The following is an 8237-nucleotide window of genomic DNA, read 5'->3' as shown; positions in this document are numbered from 1 at the left end:
GAAAGGAAGGAAGAGAGAAATGGAAAACAGAAGAGAAAGAAGAGAAAGCAAAAAATTAGCTGTGGCAATAATTGATTATGTAGCTCAGAATGTTACCAGGAAATGCCTCTGAGACCTGGGGTGGACATTTGTGAGCTGGTATGAGGTGTGGCTCTATACTTAGCTGACAGTGACCTCTGGCTTCACCAAGCTACCTGAGAAACTTATGAATGAATGTAGGCTACAGGAGATGTGCTGCTCAAAAGGCTATTGTTCACCTCTGGTTTAGTGCTGATGCTGCTGGCTGTGTTAGCAGTGTTGTCAGACCATGGTTACTGTGTCACTAGCCTGGGTTTGAAGGCTGAACATTTGCTGTTCTGTCAAAGCAGAGTATCAGAAGCAACACTGTGTCCATAGCCAAGTCAGAGGCCAGTCCAGAGCTGCGCTTTTTAGTGATGGGGCGGGCTCCACCACCTCTCTAACACTCAGTCCCTACCTAAGAAAAACGAAGACACTGGAAGGGTGACTGATGTCATTGTGTGTGAATTCCTCCATGTGGAAGGGTGACTGATGTCACTGTGTGTTAGCCCCTCCATGTATGTCCTTCACTGTGCATATGTAGAGACCTCCGTTCCTTTTGTGTCACAAGAATGGTTTTAATAATGAAGATTATCAACTGTCTGCCTCATTCTGCAAGAGGACATGGGGTTAAATGGCTCAGCAGAAAGGATTGGGAAAGTGCTGGAAACTAAACCTTTGCCTGTGGCTGGTCCTCCCCTGGGAGGTTGTGAAATGGCATTGCCTGGGGATTTCAGAGCAAGGGTGAGGTGGCTCTCCTGGTTCACTTGGGGAAAGGCTTCACGGAGAGAGAGCTAGTGTCAGTACTTCACAATGCACACAATGCCCAGGGCTCCCTGGCTCACCTTTTCTGTGTCTTTGTAGAAGCCCTTCCTTTTCCTCTCCCAGGAACACCCCTGGTCTCTAGCATAAGGCTCTCCACTAGTCCCCACTGACTGTGATAGTTCACACACAGATTGTGAGAATGGAACCAAAACTTTCTGGGTAATGGCCAGTGCAACCACCTATCTGAGTGGGAGAGAAAGGGCAGGGTAAAACAGCCTTCGGCTCCAGCTCAAATGTGCACTTAAAGGACTGACACCCCACTTAGGAGTTAGGTCACAGGCTGTTTGGTCAACATTGGGATATCTTACTTTATATTGTATTAAACCAAAAGAAAAATATGATTCTGGGTCTGTATCCCCTCCTCTACCACAACTATATGAACCAAAGCTGGTAAGTGACCACCCACCCACCGTGTTTAATTGGGATAAAAGATCTCCAGTTCACAACTGGTGTACCTGCACATCTAGGACAACAGTTCAAGCCCCAGTCTGTCCCCTCTGGGGAGTAGTTTGAAATCTGTAACTAGGTTTATGGACCCTGAAACAAGCGGATGGGAGGTTTAATCATGTTTTTGCCAGATATTGGATTTGGGGTTTTCAACAAATTCCTTAACTTCTCAGATCTTCAGTTTCTTTCTTTTTCAAAACAAATATAAATTAGTTCTAACCTTGTAAATTGTGGGTAAGGGTTGGGATGATACATTTAGTAGGGTATATGTGCACATAGTAGGCACTCAGTAAATACTGTTTAGAATCATTATTATTGTGGTTACCTTCGTCATCACTCCCAAGTTCACTGGGATACCCTGTGAATGTCATTGGAAAAGATTACACACTGATAGGCCAGGAGTCAACCTCAGTTAACCTGTTCCTCAAGCATGGTGCCACCATCACTGTGAACCAGAAAGCACAGGCCAAACCTGGGGAGGATTTAGAGGCACCTTACAGTGAGTAGATAAACAGTTGTACAGAGCACTCCCATCCAACATGAAGGCTCAGCTACACATTGGCATGGCTGGCACTTCTCACATCTTGCTTTAATCAACTCCACGAAATGGGTGCCATTATTGTCTCTATTGCACATACTAGAAAACCAGACTAAGAGAGAGATGGAGTCAGAACTCCAAGCTAAGAGTTCTTTCTTGATGACCGAAGAAGCTTCGGGAAGCATGGTCCCAATAGGGCATTAGAACACAGCTCTAATGTAAAACAAGAGAAACGAATACATATATATAGATAGAGCCGTGATCTTGAGCACCAGGCACCTCAGGGTCTGGAGTGACCTGGAGTAGCCAGGATGATTTCCTGGGAGTCAGAAGCTTAGTCATAGCATTCTTAGTAGGGGTCTCTATGCCTAGCCCCACAGCTTTCTTCTGCAGTAACTATGCCATACGTCTGCTAGAAAATGAACTGAGTTTCTCTTGGTGTACCTAAGTCATTGTATATTAAAGTAACATCGACTGGTGATTTAACTAAGAAACACACTTGTTACAAGTGTGGAAGCTGGAAGCTAGAAGTCCTAGGTCAAGGTGTCAATAGTCAATCTAGTTTTTTGTTTGTTTGTTTTTTGTTTGTTTGTTTGTTTGTTTTGGTAAAATCTCTCTTCCTGATTTACAAGTGGTTGTCTTCTTTTTCTCTTTTGTATGGCAGAGATGGGGAGCTATATCTTTTTCTCTCTATCTCTTATAAAGCCACTAATCTCATCTTGGGGGGGTCCCAGCCTCATGGCCTGATCCAATACTAACTGCCTCCAAAAGCTCCCCCACTTCCAAATAGCATCACACTTCAGAGGACGACTCAACAGATGAGTCTAGAAAGGGACACAATACAGCCCATGGCCCTACACAGCTGCCAGATGATAAGTGCTCTGGCTGATGTGCTGTGTGGTTGTGTCCTGCATTATCCTCAGATGGGGAGTTTCCACGCTCCTGTCCTGCCTCCTCCTGTGCTGCACTGCTGATGTCTTAATATGAAACCTGATACACATGTAAAGGATACAAGAGAAAGAAAGGGAGAGGAACAGCTGTGTGCCTGCAGGGTGGCACACACAATTTGCCAGGTCAGGTGAGTGCTGTCTATAGACAACCCACAGAGGCTGGCTGGTGGTGGGAAGTGGGTATAGTCTCCATGGAGACAAAGAGCCTCTCACCTCCTGCAAGGAGCCACAGGGTTCTACCTTGGCACATAGGATGAAGAGCGCACAGGTCTGGAAACCTTGCCAATTCCTAGACAGCCTTGGGGAACGTACTGTCCCGCTGACCTGTGTGCTCACTATCCACACACTCACTCTCAAATTCATGAAGGCCCAGTTTCCCTCTTCTGGAAATTCCTTCCAAACCTGTGACAGTATAGCGCAGGATATGAGGGAAAGGCAGACTTGGATGTGACCTCTATTTCTGCCTCTTTCTGGTCATGTGACCTTGTCCTAATCACAGCCTGACTGAGCGTTGTTCATATCACAGATCAGACTGAATACCTTCTGCCTAGGTTCATCTCTCACCCGTGTGATTTCTCACTCCTCCACCCAGAGACACATCATTCCCATGCCCTCACCCCCGGTATTTCAGGGTGGGGCCCAGAAGAGACAGATGCTCACTTTTGTTTTCCTTCAGGTACTTGGGCACTTTCATCTTCCACTGTGTTTGAAAGGACAGAAGGTTTTCAGTCTGGTTCTCAGACAACGGTGTTTTGAAATGGCCATGTGTTAACAGCCAGACATTCTCAAAGCCACCAGGATTAAGCCAGGAAAGCCATCATCGTAACCCATAGGATTGTGCCCTTCCCACTCAGCTGTCTTGATGCGCGCGTGTGCGCGTGCGCGCGCGTACACACACACAAACATAGAGTGAAAGCAACACCAGCAGATGAAAGACCAGTCATTGGAGTAGACCGGTCCCTAAGCTACAGACACTGAGGAAAAGAACTAGAAAAGCCCCTTTCATTTCTGGAGATCTTACAACAATGTAGAGGGAAGTAGGCTGGGGACCCTCAGGAACTTAGAGGTGCAAGAGACTTCATTCTGGGTCCCCAAATGCATAGTGAAAAGTGTTACCATGTTACACTTACAAGCAAGTTAGCAGCATGCTTGGAAAAAATTCCAAAACCTTTATTCGGCCTATTCTATGTGGCTCTATCTACTATGTCTCATCACACAAAACTCTAAAGGCAGTGTCTTAGCATAACAGCAAGTAATGTCTATCACATCACACATGGAAGAAACTAAACAAAGCAGAGTCTAAATGGCCTAGCAAAAGAACGTGTTTATAAACCGTAATGTTAGCCATAGTGAAAGCTAAATAGCCCAGAGAACACTCTCTGTAGCCTTGGAATTCATTCCAACATGGAAATCCCAATGAGTCAAAGGAGAAAAAATATGTTTGTTTACCCAGTGATTCTTCCATTCAATAAGCATTTATTAAGCACCTACAGTAAACACTGTACTGGGTCTTGGAACTCCAACAAAGCATCAAAAATACTCTATCCTAAGCCAAGGTGGGAGTAAGAATTTTGATACGACATGTAGTTTTAATATCATGGTATCTTGCTGCATGTAAATTAAACTTAAGCCATATGCTACGCAGGGAAGAGAACCCAAAGATATCTAGGTTCCAACACGGAGACCTTGAGGAGGTAGCCATGGCCAAGAACTGTAAAGCAACTCAGCAAGCTGGGAAAGCACAAGGAAAAGGATCCATTAGCCCGAGTATTTCCTATGTAGTGCACAGCCCTTGCTGAAAACTCAATTTTAGCCCAGTGGGGCCTATTTTGGACTTACATGCTCTGAATCTATAAGATGATAAATGTCTGTTCTTTGGCATCTTTAAATGGGTGCTAATTTGTTATAGCAGAAAAAGGAAACTAATTTAAGTAATTGCAACTAAAATCATTCAGTATAGAAAAGGAAGGGGTTAGTAGAGAATACAGAAAAGACATATGTAATCTAAGTATTTTTTGTTAAGACCATCTTTTTTATTTATTTTTTATTAGATATTTTCTTCATTTAAATTTCAAATGCTATCCTGAAAGTACCCTATACCCTACCCCCACACTCCTCCCCAACCCACATACTCCTGCTTCCTGGCCCTGGCATTCCCCTGTCCTGAGGCATATAAAGTTTGCAAGACCAAGGGGCCCCTCCTCCCAATGATGGCCAACTAGGCCATCTTCTGCTACATATGCAGTTAGAGACACGAGCTCTGGGGGTGCTGGTTAGTTCATATTGTTGTTCCTACTATAGGGTTGCGGACCCCTTTAGCTCCTTGGATACTTTCTCCAAAGGGGGCCCTGTGTTCCATCCAATAGATGACTATGAGCATCCACTTCTGTATTTGCCAGGCACTGCATAGCCTCACAAGAGAGAGCTATGTCAGTGTCCTGTCAGCAAAATCTTGCTGGCATAGAATCTAAGTATTTTAAACGGGGTAATACTTCGATGTACCTTGCTAGCAAGGTGTGCTTCACATCAGTCCTGATGCTTTTTTTTTTCTATATTTGCTCTCAAATCTGATGCACAACTTTAGAAGAGTTTTGGAGATAATGATAACTCTGTGCAATATGCTATACTGTCTGTCTTAGTCAGGGTTTCTATTCCTGCGCAAACATCAAGACCAAGAAGCAGGTTGGAGAGGAAAGGGTTTATTCAGCTTACAATTCCATACTGCTGTTCATCACCAAAGGAAGCCAGGACTGGAACTCAAGCAGGTCAGAAAGCAGGAGCTGATGCAGAGGCCATGGAAGGATGTTACTTACTGGCTTGCTTGCCCTAGCTTGCTCAACTTGCTTTCTTATAGATCCCAAGACTACCAGCCCAGAGATGGCACCACCCACAAGGGGCCCTTCCCCCTTGATCACTAATTGAGAAAATGCCCCACAGCTGGATCTCATGGAGGCATTTCCCCAACTGAAGCTCCTTTCTCTGTGATAACTCCAGCCTGTGCCAAGTTGACACACAAAGCCAGCCAGTACACTGTCCCTAATTTCACAACTTAAGACCTAGACAAGGGACATTCTTCAGCTTCCCTTCTCTTCTCTTGGCACTGAATCCATGACTTTTATGCTAGTCAAGCACTATACCACTAAGCCACACCCCCAGCCCTAGTGGCATCATTCTGTCAGAAGGGAGAGCCCCACTGAGTTCACCAGGTATGAACTGGAGCTATGAAGTCAGACGAATCTGAGTTCAGCAAACTCTGGCCTGATCCTTACCAGCCATGTAACCTCAGATAAGTGTCGCATCAACCCTAACCTCAGTCTGGATCTGTGCAATGGGAAAAACCTGGTGACCTCTACTACTCCATTGAAAGGTGGCTGGGTGTGCAGAGTCCCTGGTGCATAGCAAACTCCTAATAAATGGCTGGAGTTAATGCAGTCTGAATTACTGTTGGGATTGTCTCTGCTGTTGGGATACAATTGCCCTCCAAAGGCTAATTTGCTTCCCAGATAACGTGCCTGCTTCCGGTACCTATTGCACAAGCTTCTTAATAAGCTTAGCAATCTTGTTATTAAGTAGATAGTCTTGCAGGGAATAAAGAAGAGGGGGATTGTAAAAAAAAGGGGGGGGGTCCTTGTAGTCAGAAGGGTGAGTGTCAAGTATCTCAATCATATATAAATGGGACACACAGAAGGGAAATATATGCCACAGAAGACAACTCTGAGAGGTAGACAAAGAACTAGACCCCTTAGACATTTCCAGCTTCTTCCCCAGCACACGAACTGTCTGTGACTATAGCAAAGCATCAACACCATCACGTCAGACTACGATCACTGAGCGCCCTATGTCAACAGGGTAAATACGAATGGTCTTTGCCCCCTCCTCCAGCAATTTCTGCAGCATTGATCTCCCAAATGTAATTTCTGAAATAGAAATATCAAGTATTTGAATACATGCTTATGACATGTAGTGTGGACGTGTGTGTTCTCTGTGCAGCTAACCTTTAAATATTATCTTTCCCCTGCCAAAAAGGTATTGCAGTTAAAGCATGCTCCACCCACCCACCCCCAAATTAAAGAATTATCTTTTCTACCTCAGCCCATGGTTAAACTAAAAAGGCGGTCTCTTCTTAGCTGAGTATAGACTCTTCTTCCTTCTAGAATCCTCTGAGTTGTCAATGTGACACACATTGGTTCTAGGTCCTCAGTGGAACCAATCATTGATCTTTTCAACTGAAATGTAGAAATAATCCCAAATTAATCATTTGTTGGTTAAATTGAGTGACATACTAAGTAGTCAATGGGAGACAGTGAGTGACCCCTCTCACTCAGTGCCTTGAGGAATGAGGAAACCTAGGCATTTTTTGTTGACTTTGGTGAGAATTATAAAAAATTATATACAAATTTGTTAAATATTTTGTACATAAGGCAGAGTCCTTTCCATGAACTTGAAATACTACCTCTGTCCTTCCTAGTAGATAATATTACTGTTGTTGTTGTTGTTAGTGTTGTTGTGTTTATTGTTATGATTATCATCGTGATTCTCAGTTTGTAGATTAGCAAACTGATATTGGGGGAGGTACAATAACTTATTCAAGGTCACATATTTAAGAAAACGTGAAGTCAGAACTTGAACCCTCATCGTGAGATGCCAAACACAGGCTCTTCTCCCCACCTGCCATGCTCCAAGAACGAGACTCCCATGAACCATATTCCACAGAATACACAAACTAATAGGAGAGGAGGGGCAGGAAGCTGCATCTAAGCTCCCAGTCACCTCTAGGTACTGTCAAATATCCCCTCAGTCTACTGGCAAACAGAAGGAAGGATTCTTCCCCCTTGCACCTGAGCATTCCCCCTGGGAAAGAGCCACAGAAGCCGTGGTCAAGTCTCATTTTGAAAAGAACTCTTTGGCAACAATGAGAGTTAGTCGTTACTTTTTATCAAATACCAGGTTCAAATGAGTTTTCTCTCTCTCTTTTTCTTCCTTTAAAAAAAAAAACAAAAAACAAAAAAACAAAACAACCCCACAAAACAAAAGGGCTTTTATCTAAGAAAGTCTCCTCCTCTGGGGTTCCTCGTGTCTGGTTTGTTCTTTCCTTTTGTAGCTTCAAAGGTAGTTGTTTTCCTTTGATTTCCAGGTCTGTTCTCACTGTTACCTTACACTGAGCATACCTTGGGTTCAGAGTTTGTCTCCTCGTGTGTCTCCAAAGGGCAAGCTAGTGCCCTACATGCTGTCGTTGGTCCCCCAGTAGCTCCCTTTAAATGAATGACTCCCCGTTACCTAAAGTGTAGAACCATATGCATTATCATTTTAATAGACAAAAAGTCAGCACAGTCTATGAAAGGATTCATGTGTGTTCTTACACATGTGTACTTACACTGTGTGTTTGTATGTGTGCATATGGTTTTTTTTTATTGACATCT

The sequence above is a fragment of the Mus caroli genome, unplaced genomic scaffold (genome assembly GCF_978045245.1).
Source record: "Mus caroli unplaced genomic scaffold, Mus_caroli_1 scaffold_8, whole genome shotgun sequence".
NCBI lineage: Eukaryota > Metazoa > Chordata > Mammalia > Rodentia > Muridae > Mus > Mus caroli.
Note: the sequence above shows the minus strand (reverse complement) of the source record.